Source organism: Hippopotamus amphibius, chromosome 12, assembly GCF_030028045.1.
Source record: "Hippopotamus amphibius kiboko isolate mHipAmp2 chromosome 12, mHipAmp2.hap2, whole genome shotgun sequence".
NCBI lineage: Eukaryota > Metazoa > Chordata > Mammalia > Artiodactyla > Hippopotamidae > Hippopotamus > Hippopotamus amphibius.
This window is the reverse complement of record NC_080197.1, coordinates 93190910-93215228: the sequence shown is the minus strand read 5'-3', so window position 1 is coordinate 93215228 and position 24319 is coordinate 93190910.

The following is a 24319-nucleotide window of genomic DNA, read 5'->3' as shown; positions in this document are numbered from 1 at the left end:
AGGCAGAAGAACAGAGAAGTGACCTGGGAGACACAATGGTGAAAATCACTGATGCAGAAAAGAATAAAGAAAAAAGAATGAAAAGAAATGAAGACAGCCTAAGAGACCTCTAGGACAATGTTAAATGCACCAACTTTCACATTATAGGGGTCCCAGAAGGAGAAGAGAGAGAGAAAGGACCTGAGAAAATACTGGAAGAGATTCTAGTTGAAAATTTCCCTAACATGGGAAAGGAAATAGCTACCCAAGTCCAGGAAGCACAGAGAGTCCCAGGCAGGATAAACCCAAGGAGAAACATGCCAAGACATATAGTAGTCAAATTGACCAAAATTAAAGACAGAGAAAAGTTATTAAAAGCAGCAAGGGAAAAATACACAAGGGAACTCCCATCAGGTTAACAGATGATTTCTCAGCAGAAATTCTGCAAGCCAGAAGGGAGTGGCATGATATATTTCAAGTGATGAAAGGGAAGAACCTACAACCAAGAATACTCTACCCAGGAAGGATCTCATTCAGATTCAATGGAGAAATCAAAAGCTTTACAGACAAACAACAGCTAAGAGAATGCAGCACTACCAAACCAGCCCTACAACAAAGGCTAAAGAAACTTCTCCAAGTGGGAAACACAAGAGAAGAAAAGGACCTACAAAAACAAAAACAAAACAATTAAGAAAAAGGTAATATGTATATACATATCGATAATTACCTTGAATATAAATGAACTAAATGGGCCAATCAAAAGACACAGACTGGATGAACAGATACAAAAACAGACCCATATATATATATGCTGTCTCCAAGAGACCCATTTCAGACCTAGGGACACATACAGACTGAAAGTGAGGGGATGGAAAAAGATATTCCATCCAAATGGAAATCAAAAGAAAGCTGGAGTAGCAATACTCATATCAGATAAAATAGACTTTAAAATAAAAAATGTTACAAGAGACAAGAAAGGACATTACATAAAGATCAAAGGATCAATCCAAGAAGAAGAGATAACAATTATAAATATATATGCACCCAATATAGGAGCACCTCAATACATAAGGCAAATGCTAACAACCATGATAGAGGAAATCGACAGTAACACAATAATAGTGGGGGAATTTAACACCCCACTTACACCAATGGACAGATCATCCAGAGAGAAAATTAATAAGGAAACACAAGTTTTAAATGACACAATAAACCACCTGGACTCAATAGATATCTATAGGACACTACAACTAAAAACAGCAGATTACACTTTCTCCTCAAGTAACACAGGACATTCTCCAGGATAGATCACATTTTGGGTCACAAATCAAGCCTTGGTAAACTTAAGAAAATTGAACTTGTTATCAAGCATCTTTTCTGACCACAATGCTATGAGATTAGAAATCAATTACAGGAAAACAAATGTAAAATACACAAATACATGGAGGCTAAATAATATGCTACTAAATAACCAAGAGATCACAGAAGAAATCAAAGAGGAAATCAAAAAATACCTAGAGACAAATGACAATGAAAACACAACAATCCAAAACCTATGAGATTCATCAAAAGCAGTTCTAAAAGGGAAGTTTATAGCAATACAATCCTACCTCAAGAAAAACAAAAAATCCCAAATAAACAATCTAACCTTACACTTAAAGAATCTAGAGAAAGAAGAGCAAACAAAACCCAAAGTTAGTAGACTGAGAGAAATCATAAAGATCAGAAATAAATGAAATAGAAACAAAGAAAACAATAGCAAAAATCAATAAAACTAAAAGCTGGTTCTTTAAGAAGATTAATAAAATTGATAAGTCTTTAGCCACACTCATCAAGAAAAAGAGGGAGTGGACTCAAATCAATAAAATTAGAAATGAAACAGGAGAGGTTACAACAGACACCACAGAAATAAAAAGCACCATAAGAAACTATTACAAGCAACTGTATGCCAATAAAATGGACAACCTGGATGAAATGGACAGATTCTTAGAAAGGTATAACCTTCCAAGACTGCATCAGGAAAAAATAGAAAATATGAATAGACCAATCACGAGTAATGAAATTGAAACTGTGATAAAAAAATCTTCCAAAAAACCAAAGTCCAGGTCCAGATGGCTTCATAGGTGAATTCTAACAAACATTTAGAGAAGAGCTAACACCCATTCTTCTCAAGCTTTTCCCAAAAAATGCAGGGAAAGGAATACTCCCAAACTCATTCTCTGAGACCACCATCACCCTGATACCAAAACCAGACAAAGATACTACAAAAAAAGAAATTTACAGACCAATATCACTGATAAATTTACATGCAAAAATCCTCAACAAAATACAAGCAAAGAGAAACCAAGAACACATTAAAAGGATCAAACACCATGATCAAGTGGAGTTTATCCCTGAAATGCAAGGATTCTTCAATATACACAAATCAATCAATGTGATACACAATATTATCAAATTAATGGATAAAAAACACATGATCATCTCAATAGATGCAGAAAAAGCTTTTGACAAAATTCAACACCCACATATGATAAAAATGCTCCAGAAGGTTGGCATAGAGGGAACCTACCTCAACATAATAAAGGTCATATACAACAAACCCCCAGCAAACATCATTCTCAATGGTGAAAAACTGAAAGCATTCCCTCTAAGATCAGGAACAGGACAAGGATGTCCACTCTCACCACTACTATTCAACATAGTTTTGGAAGTCCTTGCCACAGCAATCAGAGAAGAAAAAGAAATAAAAGGAATCCAAATTGGAAAAGAAGAAGTAAAACTGTCACTGTTTGCAGATGACATGATACTATACATAGAAAATCCTAAAGATGCCACCAGAAAACTACTTGAGCTAATCAATGAATGTGGTGAATTTGCAGGATACAAAATTAACACATGGAAATCTCTTGCATTTCTGTACACTAACATCAAAAGATCAGAAAGAGAAATTAAGGAAACGATCCCATTCACCATTGCAACAAAAAGAATAAAATATCTAGGAATGAACCTAACTAAGGAGGTAAAAGACCTATACTCAGAACACTATAAGACACTGATGAAAGAAATCACAGACAACACAAACAGATGGAGAGATATACCATGTTCCTGGATTGGAAGAATCAACTAGTGAAAATGACTATACTACCTAAAGCAATCTACAGATTCAATGCAATCCTTATCAAATTACCAATGGCATTTTTTACAGAACTAGAACAAAAAATCCTCAAATTTCTGTGGAGACGCTAAAGACCCCGAATAGCCAAAGCAATCTTGAGGGAAAAAAACAGAGCTGCAGGAATCAGACTCCCTGACTTCAGACTATACTACAAAGCTACAGTAATCAAGACAATATGGTCCTGGCACAGAAACAGAACTATAGATCAATGGAACAGGATAGAAAGCCCAGAGATAAACTATGATCAACTAATCTATGACAAAGGAGGCAAGGATATACAATGGAGAAAAGACAGCCTCTTCAACAAGTGGTGCTGGGAGAACTGGACAGCTACATGTAAAAGAATGAAATTAGAACACCATACACAAAAATAAACTCAAAATGGATGAAAGACCTAAATGTAAGGCCAGACACTATAAAACTCCTAGAGGAAAAGATAGGAAGAACACTCTTTGACATAAATCACAGCAAGATCTTTTTCGACCCACCTCCTAGAGTAATGGAAATAAAAACAAAAAGAAATAAGTGGGACCTAATGAAACTTCAAAGCTTCTGCACAGCAAAGGAAACTATAAGTAAGAAGAAAAGACAACCCTCAGAATGGGAGAAAATATTCGTAAATGAATCAACAGACAAAGGTTTAATCTCCAAAATATATAAACAGTTCATGCAGCTCAATATCCAAAAAACAAACAAACCAATCAAAAAATGGGCAGAATACTCAAATAGGCATTTCTCTGAAGAAGACATATAGATGGCCAAGAGGCACATGAAAATCCCCTCAACATCACAAATTATTAGAGAAATGGAAATCAAAACCACAGTGAGGTATCACCTCACACTGGTTAGAATGGGCATCATCAGAATATCTACAAACAGTAAATGCTGGAGAGGGTGTGGAGAAAAGGGAACCCTCTTGCACTGTTGGTGGGAATGTAAATTGATACAGCCACTATGGAGAACAGTATGGAGGTTCCTTGAAAAACTAAAAATAGAGTTACCATATGACCCAGCAATCTCACTACTGGGCATATACCCAGAGAAAACCATAATTCAAATAGACATATGTAACCCAATGTTAACTGAAGCACTCTTTACAATAGCCAGAACATGAAAGCAACCTAAATGTCCATCAACAGATGAATGAATAAAGAAGATGTGGTATATATACACAATGAAATATTACTCAGCCATAAAAAGGAATGAAATTGGGACATTTGTAGAGACATGGATGAACATAGAGACTTTCATACAGAGTGAAGTGAATCAAAAAGAGAAAAACAAATATTGTATATTAACACATATATGCAGAATATAGGAAAATGGTACAAATCAACCGGTTTGCAAGGCAGAAATAGAGACACAGATGTACACAACAAACATATGACACCAAGTGGGGAAAGCGTGGGGTGTTGGGGTGGGATGAATTGGGAGATTGGGATTGCCATATATACATTACTATTAAGAAAAAATATCAAATTGTACACTTTATATGCAGTTTATTGTATGTCAGTTGTATCTCAATAAAAGTTCTTAAAAAGAAAGAGAAAGAAGGAAAGAAAGAAAGAAAGAAAGAAAGAAAGAAAGAAAGAAAGAAAGAAAGCAAGCAAGCAAGCAAGCAAGCAAGCAAGCCTCTAGGCCTAGATCCTGGCATTCTAAACATAGCAGAATTTAGCAAATATGCTCTGGGGAAAACCCAGTGAATTTGAGTCATCTCAGTTTTCTAATGTGTCACATCAGATCCCTAAGCCAACAGCTTTGTTGATCTCTATTTCCCCAGCAGGGGCTTTCTCTGCTTGGGAAGGTCCAAAGTTGCCTGTGGCCAAGCTCAGAATCAGCAACATCTCCAAGCAGAAAAAAAATAAACAGCTAGAGATCATCAGCTCACCTCAGGAAGCTTCCTCCTCTTTGGGCTTTCAGTTGTGTTAATAATCCTTACTTAGGCAGCTGTTCTGATGACTTTAAACATAGGGTTTAAATAAAATCACCCAGCTTTTCTAGTTGTTACAATAGTGGCATTGGTTCGCCATAGCATCCCACTCAAAGCAGAAGTCTCAATTATCTATTCAGCCTTCTTTTACTCTTTTCCTTCTTTGTCTATTCAACTGACATGTCCCGTTGATTCCACTTCTGCAGTTTGCTTGGATCTTCTGTCTTTTTCTTTTCACGGCCACCACTTTAGTTTAATCACTCCAAGAGACGATTCCAACATCATTAGTCTCTCTCCTGCACATTCCACTAGACTTCTTTGTAGACTAACCATTGTTAGGCACAACTCTAATGATGATAGTTTCCAGCTAGAATTTTCCATGGCTTTTTGCCACAACTGAATGTTAAATTTTTGTCCCAAGATATTTCTTGTTTTATGATTCCTATTGCTTGTGCTTCACCCAAACCAGACTATTCAGTGCTCCATTAACATTCCTCAAAAATCGCCACTATTTGCCCTTTCTCCAAGGTATATTTAGTCATTTTCCCTCTGAATATCTGCTTTAGAAATCCTACCCATGATTCGAGTCACCATTTAAATGCCGTCTCTTTCACGGAAACTTCATTTACACTCCAACAAGATCTCATGAGTTTGCCTCCTCTACATCTTCCCGTTATGTAGTTTTACCTTGTCTTTTGGGGCCTATTAAATTCTGTCCAACATTATATTTATTTGTGCATCTTCGCTGCTAAAATATAAAATTTCAAAGTCAGGGACCTGTTTGTACTATCTGGCAAAGTATACATTTATTAAGCATATTTTGCTCAACAAAGATAATAAACATTGGTATATGAACAAAAGAGTGAGTCACATAAAGGATTAAAAATAAGCTAATGACAAATTATATACAGATTTTCTAATGTGGGAACCTATTCTCTCCCTTTTTCACTTTGTTTTTCACTCTATTTATGCAGTATTGTGGGTGGGGGTATTCGGATTACCTGTAATGACTGCTTGGACCAAATTCAACCTCCTCCTTGCCTTTTCTATGTGAGCTTCACCACCTTCAAAGCCACTGCACAGAGAGAGATGATTTGGAGCAAGTATAAAATATTTCACAAAGCAGCATAATATGTTTGTCTTAATTTACAGTCAATCTTAAAGTTTAAAAATCCAGTATTGGTCCACTAAGTGTTTTTAGCACCTCAGAAGGATAACATAATCCAAATCCAAAGTGCCAATGTTATCTTCAGTTTCTCAGGTTATGAGGTCATGCTTATTACTCATGTTAGTTGGAGACTTTACATTTCTACAAATCCTTCCCAGAAACAGCCCCAGTCTAAGGAAAACTGTTCAAAGTGAAGACCCTTAGTTTTAAAGGATAAATAAATAAATGATGAATCTTGGTAAAATGATCTTTTTAACCCCATTTGGAACAAAAGAGCATCAGAGAGAAACTTTATAAATGATACAAAGCAACATTTATTTCTGCATCAGCTAAACTCCTTTCTCTATATCGCCTGCAAAGGATCAGCTGTCATGTTCTTAAAACTCTGTGAGTCACGAGTTTCCAACAACCACTTATCATTGCTCATCATTGACTGATGTGGACCTGAAGTTGCAAAGGTCTCAAGCCTGAAACATTAATAACGTAGTGGAAAGAGATTACAGCAGGACGTCCTTCTCCCATCATTGGATAATCTGATATAAGCTATTTTGGTTGTAACTACATAAGAAAAATTAAAACTATTTAATTCAGTAAATCTGATTTTTAAAATGGGCAAATTAATAGCTAAAGATGTGCAGCCTGTATGTAATACATGTAAATTATGTAAATTAAACAATATATATGTTGTGATATGCATAGCTTTAAAATCAAGCACTCTCTATCGCTATACTCCAGGATTAAATTGAAAAGCAGCTGAGACTGAACAGCAAGGTCAAGGATATGGACTCTGAAACCAGACTGTCTAGGTTCAAATCCAAATCCCAGTTCAACAATTAATTATGTAGCCTTAAGCAAGTTAATTAAAATCAAGGTTCCTATATATTGCTTACCTTGACTGGAGTGCTGGTAACTGGGTGTAAAAATTTGTCAAATCCTATTGAACAGAACACTTACAACCTGTGGACTTTAGTTTATATAAATCACATTTCAATTTAAAAGGGGCAAAATTGTTTAAAAAGCAGCATTCCTGTAAGAAGAGAAAAAATCACAGTGCTTATAATGTATGTTTGTTGTGTGGATTAAATAAGATAAAGTGTACAAAATGCCCCAGAAATCAAAACTATTATCATTTGAATGTGATCAAAATTTTGCAAGGTAAATATTGCTGCCTTTTTTTGTTTTGAGCTAATGAAAAAACAGTCTCAGAAATGTGCCAAAGATTTGAAGCAGAGCATTAAATCTTGGCCTGTTGAAGGTCAGAGTTTTCTGCACTCTAAGAGAAAATTACAGCGTGGACTTTTTCAAGGAAGTTTAGCTGGACCGAATGAACAGGTAAGTGCAGATTCTGTTTTTTTCTTACAGTTTAACCATGGGAAAAGAGTTCAAAGTTTCAAATGTTTTCGTTTTCACATAAAATTTTACTTTGAAAGTTTACAATTGTAAATCTTATAATGGGATGTTATAGGGAGGGATAGTAACGGTATGGAAGATGAGGACTTCATTCTTGTTTGCTGCTAGCTGCTGAGGGACTATTTCGTTGTCTCAAATATGTTTAGAACTGGTATTTTTCAGACTGACAGCCTAATGGATGAGACTAGAGAACAGATAAAGAGACTCTATTTCTTCCTAACGCATGTGGAGAAATATACATAAACATATGAAATTGGCTGCAAACATGTTGGCTATATGGCTTGAATAAAAAGAAAACCACCATGAACTATATGGTGATTTTCCAAATGACACTTTGTAGGTTTCATCTAAAGTTATTTATCATTCCTATATAAAATATTTCTATAAAAAGTGTTTCCAAATTTCTGCTAAATCACAGGTGAACTTAGCTCTACCTTTTAGCTCATCACCTTTTGCCATATGTTGAAATGTGACCTTAAGAATTAAGTAACATTTTAAATAATAAAGCATCAACTTTGATTCTATATAAGTATTGTAAATTCATTCGTATCTTATTATTCATTCTAATTTTTGAAATTCTAACATTTTAAAGAAATTACATAAAAGATTTGACTATTTTTTGGAAACTTCATTTAAAATACTTTTTATATAGCTGCATCTTAACATAAAAAATCATTATGTTTCCTTTATTCATTTATTAAATAGTACTAGCGATGACATTCAGAAAGAAAAAACCTGCACTGTGATGAGCATACAAAGGCATCCTCAAAGAACTTCCAGTTCAGTGAGGGGAAGTAGAATTTACACTGAAGTTACTATCATAAAAATCAATATCTAAGGACACCGTTTAACTCAAAAGCAGTGAGAGCAAAGCAAGAAAGATATTTCTGAAAAGGCAACTTAACCTGAATAGAGAAAGTTCAGATATGAAAATCTTATTTTTGATAAAATAAGGATACAGTAGATTTAACAGAAGGTGATCCAGAGAAAGGAACCAAAATAAGTAGAGACACTAGAACACAAGAGCAGAACCTCAGGAGTAGAAAAATAAAGATTAATAGCAATTGGTCTGACTATATAGTTCAGGTAGTAAAGAAATGGGTGATAAGTATTTGAAATGATGGTTGGAGCAAGATTTTGAAGGTCTGTGAATGCTAAGATACAGAGTTTGGACTTTTATTCCTCAGCTTCTGAAATCTTGGTTTCATCTTTGTTCTAAGCAGTGTTTCTCAAAGTGTCATCTAGGGAACACCAGGGGGCCTCCATGAGGTTTTCAGAGTCCATGAGGTCAAAACTATCTTCATAATAACACTAAGATACTGACAGCCACTGTCATTCTCATTGTCTCACAAGTTTACTGTGGAGTTTCCTATGATGTGTGACATCACAAAAGATTAAGTGCAGAAGAGGTGACTTCTCTTAAGCCAGACATTAAGGAGATTTATAAAACATAAACACATGCCATTTTTCTCAATAACTGTGCTTTGTTTTGGAGAATAGAGTTATTTTTTTATAAAAATATATAATTTACATTAACATGTAATGTACAGTTATAATAAATTAATAAATATTTTAAAGTTCTCAATTTTATTTCTGATATATATATATATATATATATATATATATAGCTTCAGTAGATATAACTTATCTAAATAAAAGCTCTTTGGAGTCTTCACCAATTTTAAGAGTTTAAAGAGATCCTGAAACAAATGGTTTGAGAACCAATGCTATAACAGGAACTTGGCTTTGATACAGATTCTATCATGGCCTCTAGAGGACACATCCAGCCATTTTGTAAATGTGGGGAAATCTGATTCAGTCACCAAAATAAAAGCACATTATTTAAAAAAAATTTTTGATAACCCAATATATCCAAAAATGTCATGTCAACATGTAATCAATGTAAAACTTGTTGAGGTATAAAGAATTCAAAAGAACATCATTTGAAATTCCACCATCAATTCTTCTTGAAACTTCAGTGAAGCTCTTCAACCAGAGGAGGCAAATCCAGGTTCAGCTTAGTTGGCTCAGGCTGGGGTCTCCCTATTTCTCCCTGCATCAAATCACCTGAGCAACAGGCTTCAAAGGAAGATTCCTGGGTCTTACCCAGAATTTCCAATCATCTCTTGTGGATGATCCCATCTGCATTCAATCAAAAGCCCCACACTGTTCTCAGGAAATGTTGCCATTTAAAATTCTTGTTTTTGGATACTTGTGGTGTACTTAAGTTTACAAAGAAGCATCACAAAATGGTAATTAAAACTCACATAGAGCCAGACATTTCACTCAGAATTTTAGTTGCCGCAGACATAGGTGTTTTTCCACTAGAAGATATCTTGTCGTAGGGCAAAAATTGAGAACCCTGACATTTACAGAACTTGTTCAGAGAAAAAGGATTACTCATGGGTCCACAGCGAGACCTGAATTAAACCTGAGCTTCTGAGACATTTAAGGTACTAGAGAATCACCACAGATTGCAAAGCCTAAAATATTTACTATCTGATCATTTACAGAAAAAATGTGCTGTTTCCTGCTCTAAATTAGTGCTTTTTAAACTTCAACAAATTAAGCTTTCAGAGATCTTGCTAAAATGCAGATTCAGATTCAGCAAATCTGGAGTCGGGATTCTTATTTCTAATCAGCTCCCAGGAGATGCTTCTGACCCACTGGCCACTTCAGAGCAGGCTGGAAAGGCAGGACCTCAGGCCCTGACCTGCAGTCCCACTGAATTAGCAGCTGCATTTCACTAGGATCCATGGATAAGCCTCAAGCCCATTAATGATTACAGCAGAAGCACTGATGTAGATTCCAAAAAAGAGTATGACCTTTGATTTCAGACAAAGTGGAATCGGAATCCCTCTCTCCTATTAGGCATGGGGATATCTGAATACAACTCAAGCTCTCCAAACTTCCCTTTTTTGATCTCTAAAGTCAGACAAGAATACTTTGTTCACCCACCTCATAAATGTTATGAAAATCAAATATGACAATGGAAACAACTTATAAATAACACTAACGCATATTGAAGGTTTACTATATACAAGCCATTTTGGTGAATAATTTACAAATAAAGAGACTGAGGTTCAGAGAGGCAAAACAACTTGGGATTCACATTGCAAACTAGAGAAGAGTCGAACTGGTACTCAGTCTTGGCCAGTAGTTACTTGCTCCCACACTTTTTGTGACCATATAATTGTGTCACCTTGAGGGTCTTTCAGCCCTATTCAAATGTCTGTGTTGGTGACTTCTATTATTTCTTGCAATTATATTCCATAATACATCTCCATGCATAGATGAAAGAAATCTACAATCTAGGCCAATAGGGTAAATGCTGCAAACCATAGTGCACACAGTTGACCTTGCCAAAAAGTCAAAAAGCAATGAAGTAAATCAAAATTATCCTAACCCACATCCTACATTAGATCAACTTTGTTTAATTAAGATCAACCTTCCAGAAATCCAGGAATGGTCAAGTCGTATGATGACTAAATCACATATTGAAGGAGATAGCGGTGTACACTGCTCAATTATATAGTTTCCCTGTCTTTGAAATCACCTTTGAGTACTACTTTCAGGACAGTTTTGGCAGCAAAGCCTCCATCTGCTTATCATTTCTCTTGCATTTTCTTGGCTTTTTTAGTCCTTGCTGTTTTGCCCAGCAGGAAGTCAAATTGGGTGAATCATTTTCACCAGGCAGTCCCCATCTCTGCAACTCACTTTCATTTTCCCTTCCTGCCCTAAGTGGAGGGTCACAGCCCTGGAAAGCTGTCTTTGAAAGAACACTTTATAAAAGATGCAACAGCATCCTCTACTGACCATGGCTTACTATGTCAAAGGGGCAACAACTCACTTTAGTATTTCAGCATGATTTGGATCCTTCTTCTTTAGTGCATTTATCAGTGCTTTTTATTTTCTTATTTTAAGCTGTTTTGGAGTGAAAATAAAATCCTGGTTTTTAAACTAATTTTTAAAACCATTTTACTGAGGTGTATGACTGACAGAAAAAGCTGTATACAACTTCATGAGTTTGGAGATAAGCATATGTCAGTGAAATCATCACCCCGATCTACGCCATAAACATGCTCATCAGATCCAAAAGTTTCCTACTGCTCTCTTTATTTATTGTTATTGTTATTATTATTATTATTATTTGTGATACGAATGCTTAACAAAAGATCTGCCCTATGGAACCATCATACACTGTTGGTAGGAATGTAAATTGGTGTAGCCACTGTGGAAAACAGTATGGAGGTTTCTCAAAAAACAGAACTACCATATGACCCAGTAATTTCACTCCTGGGTATATATCTGGAAAAAAAAATGGAAACACTAATTTAAAATAATACATGCACTCCAATGTTCATAGCAGCATTGTTTACAGTTGTTAAGATATGGAAGCAACCTAAGTGCCAATCAACAGATGAATGGATAAAGAAGATGTGGTACATACATCCTACTCAGCCATAAAAAAGAATGAAATTTCGCCATTTGCAGCAATATAGATGGACTTGGAGGGCATTATGCTAAATGAAATTAGAGAAAGACAAAATCTGTATGATATCACTTACATATGGAATCTAAAATAATACAACATGCTAGTGAATATCACAAAAAAGAAGCAGACTCACAGACATAAAGAACAAACTAGTGGTTACCAGTAGGCAGGGGAGAGGGACAATATAGGGGTTAGGGGAGTGGGAAGTACAAACTATTCGGTGTAAGATAGGCTCAATGATGTATTGCAAAACACAGGGAATATAGCTAACATTTTATAATAACTGTAAATGGAAAATAATCTTTAAAAATTGAATAAAAAAATTTAAAGTAAAAAGCCTCTCCACTATCCCTGAGACCCTAGGTTTCGGAAAGAAGCAGAAACCCCCATCTCTCAACACATATAACATGTTTGTATATTTTAAAACTAGTTCAAAAAGTATTATCCATAATCCCATGGGTCATGATAAAAGTAGTAATGACAGCTAACATTTTAAAAAACTTATTGGAGAGAGGATTCTGGGAAAATGGTCGAGTAGGAATCATCGAGAATCTGTTTCTCCACCTAGAAAACAATTGCACTGGCAGAACCTGATGTTATAACCATTTTGGTTCTCTGGCAACTATTGAAGCTTTGCAACTTCCGGGGGAAGGCATGGACAGTAAATTGTGACCAGTTTTAGTCAATTTCAGCTTTTAGCTCAATAGCAGTTACCCATACCCACTCCCCAGCCTCAAGGCAGACAGCCACAAGTATGTTCCTGGAGTAGCTTGCATACAGCTTGAGGAATCCTGGGTGGGCAATATGCACCTGTCCTGAAAATTTGGGGATCTATGTTCTATTCACTGCGAGCTGTCTCTGGTCATGACAGTACAGAAATGGCGACAGATAGTCATTGTTAAACACATCCTCACATACACATCCACTGTTGAAGCCTCTCACCCTCAGGCTGAAGCAACTTCCAGGAGATTTAAAGGGCCAGATCTTTTCCCCTCTACTTTTCTCCTTTTGGAAGCCAGACATTAAAGACACTGTCTATGGTCAGGGAAAGCATAGTCTCAAAAAAGATCTGAGAATACTTTAAACTTATACCCAGGTTGATCATTGGCACAGAGAGAGCCTATAACAGTCAAAACCAAGAGAGAAACAACAAAAAGCAAACACTGTGGAAAGGGGAGACTCTGATTACCAGGATTTCCACATAATAATTTAAATGTCCCACATAATTAATTTTCAACAAAAAGTCACAGGACATACCAAAAAACACAGGAAGGTATAGACCATTCATTGGGAAAAAATAAACCAACAAAACTGCCCCTGAAAAAGACTAGATGGCAGATATACTAGATAAAGACTTTAGAACAACTGTCTGAAATATGCTCAAAGAACTAAAGGAAGACACAGAGAAAGTCAAGAAGATGATGTATGACAAAATGGAATTACCAATAAAGACACAGAAACCTGAAAAGAAATTTTTTTTTAATTCTAGAATCGAAAATACAATACTTGAAAAGTAAAATACATGAGGGAAATTCAAAGGCAGATTTGACTAGGCAAAATAACCCATGCACCTGAAGACAGGACAACTGGTATTATCAAGTCTGAGAAACAGAAAGAAAAGCGATTGAAAAAAAATGTAAACAGAGCCTAAGGGACCTGTGGCACACCATCAAACAGACCACCATGTGAATTGTGGGAGTCCCAGAAGGAGAAAAGAGAAAGGGACACAGAAGTTACTTGAAGAAATAACAGCCAGAAACTTCTCAAATCTGATAAAAGACATGAAAAAAAGTATACAATAAGCTCCATGAACTCCAAGTAAGATGAAATAAAAGAAACCCACACTGACACACATTACAATCAAACTGTCCAAAACCAAAAACAAGGAGAGAATATTGAAAGCAGCAAGAGAGTATCAATTTGTCACATTCAAGTGATCCTTGATAAGATTTTGGACAGATTTGTCATCAGAAACTTTGGAGTTCGGAAGGCAGTGGGCTGGCTTCCTAGGTGGTGCCGTGGTTGAGAATCTGCCTGCCAATGCAGGGGACATGGGTTCGATCCCTGCTCCAGGAAGATCCCACATGCCATGGAGCAACTAAGCCTGTGTGCAACAACTATCGAGCCTGTGCTTTAGAGCCCGTGAGCCACAACTATTGAGCCCATGTGCTGCAATTACTGAAGCCCATGCATCTAGAGCCCCTGCTCTGCAACAAGAGAAGCCATGGCAAAGAGGAGCCCGCACAACACAACAAAGAGTAGCCCCCACTCAAAAAGACCCAACACAGCCAATAAAATTAATTAATTATAATTTAAAAAAAAAGAAGGCAGTGGGCTAATACATTCAAAGTGTTAAGAGAAAAAAAAACCTGTCAGCCAAGAATCCTGTACCTGGCAAAACTGTCCTTCTAAAGTGGGGGAGATTAAAACATTTCAGATAAACAAAAGACGAGGGAGTTTGTTACCACTAGACCTACCCTGAAAAAAAAATGTTAGAAGTAGTCTTGAAGGTTGAAATGAAAGAACATTATCTAGTAACTTAGCTATAAGAAGAAATAAAGATGTCACTAAAGGTAAATAAATGATTCATTATAAAAGCTAGTATTATGGTAGAATTGGTTCGTAACTCCACTTTTTGTTTTCCACATGATTTAAGAGACTAATACATTATGAAAATCAATTACTGGTTTATGTTTTAGGTCACAAAAGGTATAAAGATGTATTTTGTGACATCAATAACTGAAAGACATGGGAAGGAGCTGTAAAAGAACAGAGTGTTTATATGCTATTGAGGTTAAGCTCATATAAATTCAAATTAGAGTGTGGTAACTTTAGAATATTAAATGTAATCCCATGGTAACCACAATGAAAATAGTTATAGAATATCAAAAAAGGAAATAAGGTAATTAAAATATTTGACTAAAAAAATTAACTAAGCTCAAAAGAAGACAGTAATTCAGGAAACACAGGACAAAAAAAAGCACCATAAGGCATACAGAAAACAAATAACAAATGAAAGAAGTAAGTTCTTATAAGTAATTACTCTAAACGTAAGTGAATTAAACTCTCCAATCAAAAGATAGAGATTGAAAGAATAGATTAAAAACACGATATGCTGTTATGTCAACTATATGCTATCTATAAGAGACTCACTTTAGTCCAAAGGCACAAACAGGTTGAAAGTAAAAGGATGGAAAATAATATTTCATGCAAATACTAAAGACAGTAGGAGAAGCTATACTAATACACAAAATAGACTTTAAATCAAAAAAATGTATGAGACAAACAAAAACATCATATATTAATGTTTCAATATATCAAAAGGATGTAATAATTAGAAACTTTTATTCACCTAATAACAATCAATATATATGAGGCATAAATGGACAAAACTGAAGGAAGAAATAACCATTTCTGCAATAATTGTTGGAGACGCCAATGTTCTACTCTCAGTAGAGGTTAAAATAATCAGACAAAAGTACAAAATAAAGGACTTATAACACACTAAACCAATTGAATCTAACAGATATATACAGAACACTCTAACAACAACAGAGCACACATTCTTCTCAACTTCACGTGGGACATTTTCCAGCAAGGACTATGTGTTAGGCCACAAATTGTCTAAATAGGTTTAATCAGACAGATATCATACAGAGTATCTTTTATGACCATAACAAGATGAAATTAGAAATCAAAATAGAACTAAAACTGGAAAATGCACAAATTCATGGAAATTAGACAACACACTCTTAAACAACAAATGTATCAAAGAAGAAATCACAAGGAGAACTAGAAAATACTTAGAGATGAATTAAAATGAAGACACAATATACCAAAACTTATGGGACATAGCAAAAGCAATGCTAAGGAGGAAATTTATAGTTATAAATACATTAAAAAAGAAGAAATATCTCAAATCAACAACCTAACTTTGGAACTTAAAGAACTAGAAAAAGAAGAACCAACTAAAAATAAAACTAGCAGAAGAAATAAAAGGATTAGGATAGAGATAAATGAAATAGATAACAGAAAAATCAATAAAATCAAAACTTGATTCTTTGAAAATATGAACAAAATTGAAAACCTTTAGTTGGATTGACTATGAATAAGAGAGAGCAGATTCAAATAACTAAAATTAGAAATGGAAATGGAGACATTACAACCAATAATAAATACAGAAAATAAAAAGGATTATAAAAGAGTAATAAGAACAACTGTGTGCCATCAAACTTAAATAACTTGGATAGCTTAGATGAAACAGAGGATTCTGAGAAACACAAAACCCATCAAGACTGAGTCACATTGACATAGAGAGAACATACCTCAACATAATCAAGGCCATATACAGCAAACCCACAGCAAACATCATTCTCAATGGTGAAAAACTGAAAGCATTCCCTCTAAGATCAGGAACAGGACAAGGATGTCCACTCTCACCACTACTATTCAACATAGTTTTGGAAGTCCTTGCCACAGCAATCAGAGAAGAAAAAGAAATAAAAGGAATCCAAATTGGAAAAGAAGAAGTAAAACTGTCACTGTTTGCAGATGACATGATACTATACATAGAAAATCCTAAAGATGCCACCAGAAAACTACTTGAGCTAATCAATGAATGTGGTGAATTTGCAGGATACAAAATTAACACATGGAAATCTCTTGCATTTCTGTACACTAACATCAAAAGATCAGAAAGAGAAATTAAGGAAACGATCCCATTCACCATTGCAACAAAAAGAATAAAATATCTAGGAATGAACCTAACTAAGGAGGTAAAAGACCTATACTCAGAACACTATAAGACACTGATGAAAGAAATCAAAGACAACACAAACAGATGGAGAGATATACCATGTTCCTGGATTGGAAGAATCAACTAGTGAAAATGACTATACTATCTAAAGCAATCTACAGATTCAATGCAATCCTTATCAAATTACCAATGGCATTTTTTACAGAACTAGAACAAAAAATCCTCAAATTTCTGTGGAGACGCTAAAGACCCCGAATAGCCAAAGCAATCTTGAGGGAAAAAAACAGAGCTGCAGGAATCAGACTCCCTGACTTCAGACTATACTACAAAGCTACAGTAATCAAGACAATATGGTACTGGCACAGAAACAGAACTATAGATCAATGGAACAGGATAGAAAGCCCAGAGATAAACTATGGTCAACTAATCTATGACAAAGGAGGCAAGGATATACAATGGAGAAAAGACAGCCTCTTCAACAAGTGGTGCTGGGAGAACTGGACAGCTACATGTAAAAGAATGAAATTAGAACACCATACACAAAAATAAACTCAAAATGGATGAAAGACCTAAATGTAAGGCCAGACACTATAAAACTCCTAGAGGAAAAGATAGGAAGAACACTCTTTGACATAAATCATAGCAAGATCTTTTTCGACCCACCTCCTAGAGTAATGGAAATAAAAACAAAAAGAAATAAGTGGGACCTAATGAAACTTCAAAGCTTCTGCACAGCAAAGGAAACTATAAGTAAGAAGAAAAGACAACCCTCAGAATGGGAGAAAATATTCGTAAATGAATCAACAGAGAAAGGTTTAATCTCCAAAATATATAAACAGTTCATGCAGCTCAATATCCAAAAAACAAACAACCCAATCAAAAAATGGGCAGAAGACCTAAATAGGCATTTCTACAAAGACACACAGATGGCCAAGAGGCACATGAAAATCCCCTCAACATCACAAATTATTAGAGAAATGGAAATCAAAACCACAGTGAGGTATCACCTCACACCAGTTAGAATGGGCATCATCAGAACATCTACAAACAGTAAATGCTGGAGAGGGTGTGGAGAAAAGGGAACCCTCTTGCACTGTTGGTGGGAATGTAAATTGATACAGCCACTATGGAGAACAGTATGGAGGTTCCTTGAAAAACTAAAAATAGAGTTACCATATGACCCAGCAATCTCACTACTGGGCATATACCCAGAGAAAACCATAATTCAAAAAAACATATGCACCCCATTATCCATTGCAGCACTCTTTACAATAGCCAGAACATGGAAGCAACCTAAATGTCCAATAACAGATGGATGGATAAAGAAGATGTGGTACATCTGTATAAAATGGAATACAATTCAGCCACAAAAAGGAACAAAATTGGGACATCTGTAGAGACATGGATGGACCTAGAGACTGTCATACAGAGTGAAGTGTGTCAAAAAGAGAAAAACAAATACCGTATACTAACACGTATACGTGGAATCTAGAAAAATGGTACAGATCAACCAGTCTGCAAGGCAGAAATAGAGACACAGATGTAGAGAACAAACATATAGACTCCAAGGGAGAAAGTCGGGGGGGGGGGTGTGGGATGAATTGGGAGATTGGGATTGCCATATATACAATACTAATAAGGAAAAAAATATCAAATTGTACACATTAAATACATACAGTTTATTGTATGTCAATTATGTCTCCATAAAAGTTCTTAAAAAAAAAAAGACTGAGTCACAAAGATGTAGAAAACCTGATTAGACTGATAACCAGTTAGGAAATTGAATCAGTAATCAATAACATTCCAACAAATAAAATCCCTGAACCTAATGGCTTCACTTGTGAATTCCATCAAACATTAAAGAAGAACTAAGACCAAACTTTCTCAAACTTTTCAAAAAAAAAAATGTGAAGAGGATAGAACACTTCCTAATATCTAACTCCACATTCTCTGAGGCCAGCTTTCTTCTGACACCAAAGCCAAAGACACTACAAGAAAGGAAAACTATAGACCAATACCCTTATGAACATTGATGCAAACTATGTAACAGGAAAAAACATTTGCAAATAAAGGACTAATATCCAGAGTAAAACTCAACAATCACAACGAAAACAATCAACCTAGTTAAAAAGTGGGTTAAGGACTTGATCAGACATTTCTCCAAAGAAGATATATGAATGGCCAAGGAGCATATGAAAAAAACTGCCAAAATTACTAATCATTAGGAAAACACAAATCAAAACCATGAGATAAGCATCTTACACTGATTAGTATGGCTACTATCAAAAACATTAAAAATAACCACTGTTGAAGACAATATGGAGAAGTGGGAAATTTGGAAATATTGGAAATTTACACTGTTCAGGGGATTGTAAAATGGAGCAACCACTATGGAAAACAATATGAAACAGTATGGTGGGTCCTCAAGAGAATAAACACAGAACTACCATATTATCAGCAAATCCACTACACACCAAAAGAATTGAAAGCAGGGTCTCAAAGAAATTCTTGTACAACCATGTTGATAATAGCACTTTTCACAATGGCTAAAACATGACAGTAACCCAAATGTCCATTGACAGATGAATGGATAAGCAATGTATGGTATATACAATGGAGTATTATTGGCCTTAAAAAGGGAAGGAAATTCTGACGTACGCTACATCATGGATGATCCTCAAATGGGGACTTTTTGTTTAATGGGTACACTGTTTCACTTTTGCAAGATGAAATGAGCTCTGGAGACGAATGGTGACAATGGTTGTACTGAGTATCACTAAACTGTATATTTTTTAAATGGTTAAGGTCGTAATGTGTACTATACCACAATGAAAAAATTTTAAGCAGGAGAAAAAATTTAATCCAATTTACAAACCTGACCTAGTGCCACAATTTTACAGATTAATATTTTCAGCCACAAAGTGAGAAAGGTACTATAAACAGCTCAGATTTATAGTTGCAACCATGATGTTCAGAAAGATCTAGTGATTTTCCCAAGGTCACAGAGCTTACATAAGCAGCAGAACTGAAGTGCAGACCCTCAGAACCTGCTGTCTACTCACTATCATGCTTTCGAGGCTATTTTCTATATTTAAAATGAGGGAATGTAGCTAATTTGGCACTTTCTACCATTCAAAGAATATTCACAAATAGTAGCTCATTCAATCTCACAATTTTTATGTTAGGAAGGCAAGCAGTGCAATTTGTCTTCTATCCATTTTACAATTTACAATATTGAGGTTGAGATTATGTGTTTTGTTATGAGACCCGAAAGATAGGAAATGGCAGAGTACATTAAAAACTCAAGTCTTCTTGGGCCTCCCTAGTGGTGCAGTGGTTAAGAATCCGCCTGCCAATGCTGGGGACACGGGTTCTATCCCTGGGCCGGGAAGATCTCACATGCCTCAGAACAACTCAGCCCGTGCGCCACAACTACTGAGCCTGAGCTCTAGAGCCTGTGAGCTGCAACTATTGAGCCCACGTGCCACAACTACTGAAGCCCACAGAGCCAGAGCCCGTGCTCCACAATAAGAGAAGCCACTGCAATGAGGAGCCTGCACACCACAACAAAGAGTAGCCCCTGCTCACCTCAACTAGAGAAAGCCCATGCACAGCAACAAAGACCCAATGCAGCCAAAAATAAATAAATAAATAAATAAATAAATAAATAAATAATAAAATCTTAAAAAAAAAACAAAAAAACAAAAAACTCAGGCCTCCTTAACTATGAAACACTGTGAACAGAAACTATCTTTGCTTTGTTTGGTAAATTGAACAGTTTCTGTGTAGCAAAAGTGAAAGAGTGGTGATCTACCCCTTCTAGAACTGGGTTTTTTATTCACAATTAAATACTAAATAGTTTTTTTTCCATAACAAATGTGGTAAAAATGTTAAAAACTAGTGAATCCAGCTAAAGGACCTATGATAGCTATTTGTACTATTCTGCAGGTTTTTGTAAGTTTTAATTCTGTAAACTTCTATAGATGAAGTTTAAAAATATGAAGGTACAGTTAGATAAATGCAAACTGAATAAACAGTCAACTAATGCACCAGACACAATTTACACATAGAAACTTTTAGAGGCGAAAAGTACCACAGAAGTAATTTATTTTAAATCCCTTATTTTACAGCCTAGGAAACAAACCTAAAGTTTAATGTTAATGCTATTTGTTAATATTAGAGCCTGGTCTGGAAATCTAGGATGTCTCCAAGCCCTTGCTCTAATTCCAAGTTTCCTCTTTTTTAGCATAAAGTTTCTTCAAAAAAAATATTGCATTAAAAACAAGTTCTTTATTTGCTCCTGGAGGCCAAGGAAGATTCTATATCGTTAAGAATGTTCTCAGATTGAAGCAGTGAAGAGAACACATGTATGTTTGCATGACAGAGATACAGTAAAGGTATAGGTAGCAGTGTTCAGCTGGGTGAAAGAGAACTTAAAGACAGTTCACCTACTGCACTGCAAGCAGTTGCTTCTCAAGCTCTTCAGAAAATTGCAGAGGAAAATTAATTTGCCATCTTTTCTTTATCACACTGAGAAATAGTTAAGAGCGGCCAGCAGATGCCACTGTTGTCAGTTGTAAATAATTTTTCACGTTTCAAATAAAAGAGATGAGTCATTACAGAAAAAAAAATGAGATAAGTGTAACAAAAATAATGTTATCTTTAAAAATAAAGTGACAAAAGTAATGCATAATTAGAACTTATTTACCTTTAAGCAAAACATTTAGACACTTGGCAGCTAAAAGATATGAACTAAATTGTTAGGAAAAAAAATTAACAAGGAAAACAGTAAGTCTTCTATGTTTGAAAAGAAATGTTTAAAAATTTGAAGTTGATGCAATCACCAATGTTGACTGATAGCTATATTTAATAACCAAGACACAGCCTATCCTGATGAGTGACATCGAGGAAGAGTAAAATAAAAAATCAATTTTATTCTTTTTTGTTGCTATTGCATTATAAAAAGTTTTGTATTTCTCAAACCTACACTCAATGGCAAATGTTTGTTACTACAAAATTGACTATTGATTATGTTACTCTCTTATATTTCCACCAGTATTCATAGTGTGAAGTATTTTTAAAATAATTTAAAACATATAAATTAAAGCAGATCTACATGGCCTATTCCAGGAGAAAAAGTATGATGGCTACTGTTTACTTCTAGGATGGCCTCCCAGATTCCAGAGTGGAACATAATTGGTTGCTCCTGTAACAGCTGTATCTTCCTGACATATTCTTGGGGTGCCTCTTCACTTTTTTTAAAACATTGATCCCACCAAAAAACTGTAAATTATAGTTCAAATAGATTTTTTCATATATTTTAAAGTGGATTTGAATTCCTGAGTATTTTAATTTATTGACAAGAAAATATTAAATCTATACTGTAGTCAACACTCTGATAGTTGCTGTGAGGGATTCAGAATAGAATAAGCATAGTTTCTGTTCTTAAACAAAGAATACAGTAGAATAAAAAGAAAGGGTTTGTGTCTTGACAAATATGTACTATGCTAAACGTTTCTGCTGTTACATAAAATGATCTGTAAAATGGTGAGGTTCCATAAGATTGTTGTAAAGATTAAATTAGATAAGGACTTAAAGTATCCATATCTAATTTAATCTCTCAATATCAGGCATAAAATAGTGGCTAAGCCAGTGTCAGTTTTCACTCAAATAACTGCTTAGAGAGCAGGTAGAATGAGTGGTCAAAACCCTAATCAAATACAAAATAGGAAATAGTAAGTGATGTAAGAAAGGAATAGTATACATGAGAAACTAAAAATAAAGTATTCCTGGCAGAATGGTCCAGAATCTTTATGGAAAAGGTAATATTGAGCTAATACTTGAGAGAATGTAAGCATTTAAAGTGTAGAATAATGTGAAATAATCTTATTTAAGGTAGAGAAAGAGTGGGATAAGATAGGTTAAGCCCTGGGGCAAATATTAAAAAAATAAAGGTCAACGTAAAAAGAGAATATAAAACTGAATACAAAGATAAACAACTCAGGGGGCTTCCCTGGTGGTGCAGAGGTTAAGAATCTACCTGCTAATGCAGGGGACACGGGTTTGAGCCCTGGTCTGGGAAGGTCCCACATACCGCAGAGTAACTAAGCCTGTGTGCCACAACTACTGAGCCTGTGCTTAAGAGCCCATGAGCAACAACTACTGAAGCCCGTGCACCTAGAGCCCGTGCTCCAGCAACAAGAGAAGCCACCACAATGAGCAGCCTGCGCACTGCAACAAAGAGTAGCCCCCACCCATCACAACTAGAGAAAGCCTGTGCACAGCAATGAAGACCCAATGCAGCCAAAAATAAATAAATAAAAAATACATTTATAAAAAAAAATTTAAAAAACTAAACAACTCAAAAGAAGGCAGAAAAGGAGGAAGAGTGGTAGAAAGAATGTATGTGACAAATAAAATACAAATAACAAGAAGGTAGACAAATCCAACCATATCAATAATTTCATTAATTGTAAATGGTCTTAAATTCATCAAGAAAAAATCAGATTGTCGAACTGGATTGAAAAATTAAAAAACACAGAACAATTATATGCTATTTATAAAAGAAAATTTTAAAAGATATATATTGGATAAAATAAAGGATGGCAAAGATATATCATGCAAACATTAATTAAAAGAAAGCTGAGGTAGTTATTTTAATACCAATGTAAAGTTTAAGGCAAGAAGTATCACTAGAGATATATAGAAACATTTCATAAAGAGGGTCAATTTATCAAAAAGGTATATCACTCATAAACATGTATGTACCTAATAACAGAGTTTCTAAATTCATGAAAAAAATCTGGCAGAACTAAAAGGAGAAACAGACAAATTCATAATTGTAGTTGAATAATTCAACATTTGTAGGATTGATGGAATATTAATATTAATATCCTATTACTAGAATAGAATAATTTAATCAATAAGTAATTTTCAGAACTATAATTTTTAAAGAATTGATTCTACAATTAGAAAAATATCTCAATCAATACTATAATAATTGACCCCACAATTAGAAAAACTCTCTCTCAATAATTGATACTGCAATTAGAAAAAAGATACAAAAAATATTTGAATAATATGAAAAACTAACTTGACATAATTTACTTATATAAAACTATACAAAATTACTGTAGAATACACATTATTTTCAAGTGCACATAATATGTACAAGCTGGACAATACTTTCAACTATTAAACAAGTCATAGTGTTTCATGGATCTCTCCCTCTCCCTTGCCAAACGCTATTCAGACATCAAAAGGAAAAGAACTCAAAATACGTAATTGTGCTTGGAATTAGGAATTCACTTGTGATTTAGTGAAAGCAGTATCGATTAAATATTGAGGGTTGGAAACCACATTATAATGGACCAAAGCCTGAATGAAAGGTAAAGATGAAGTGACCA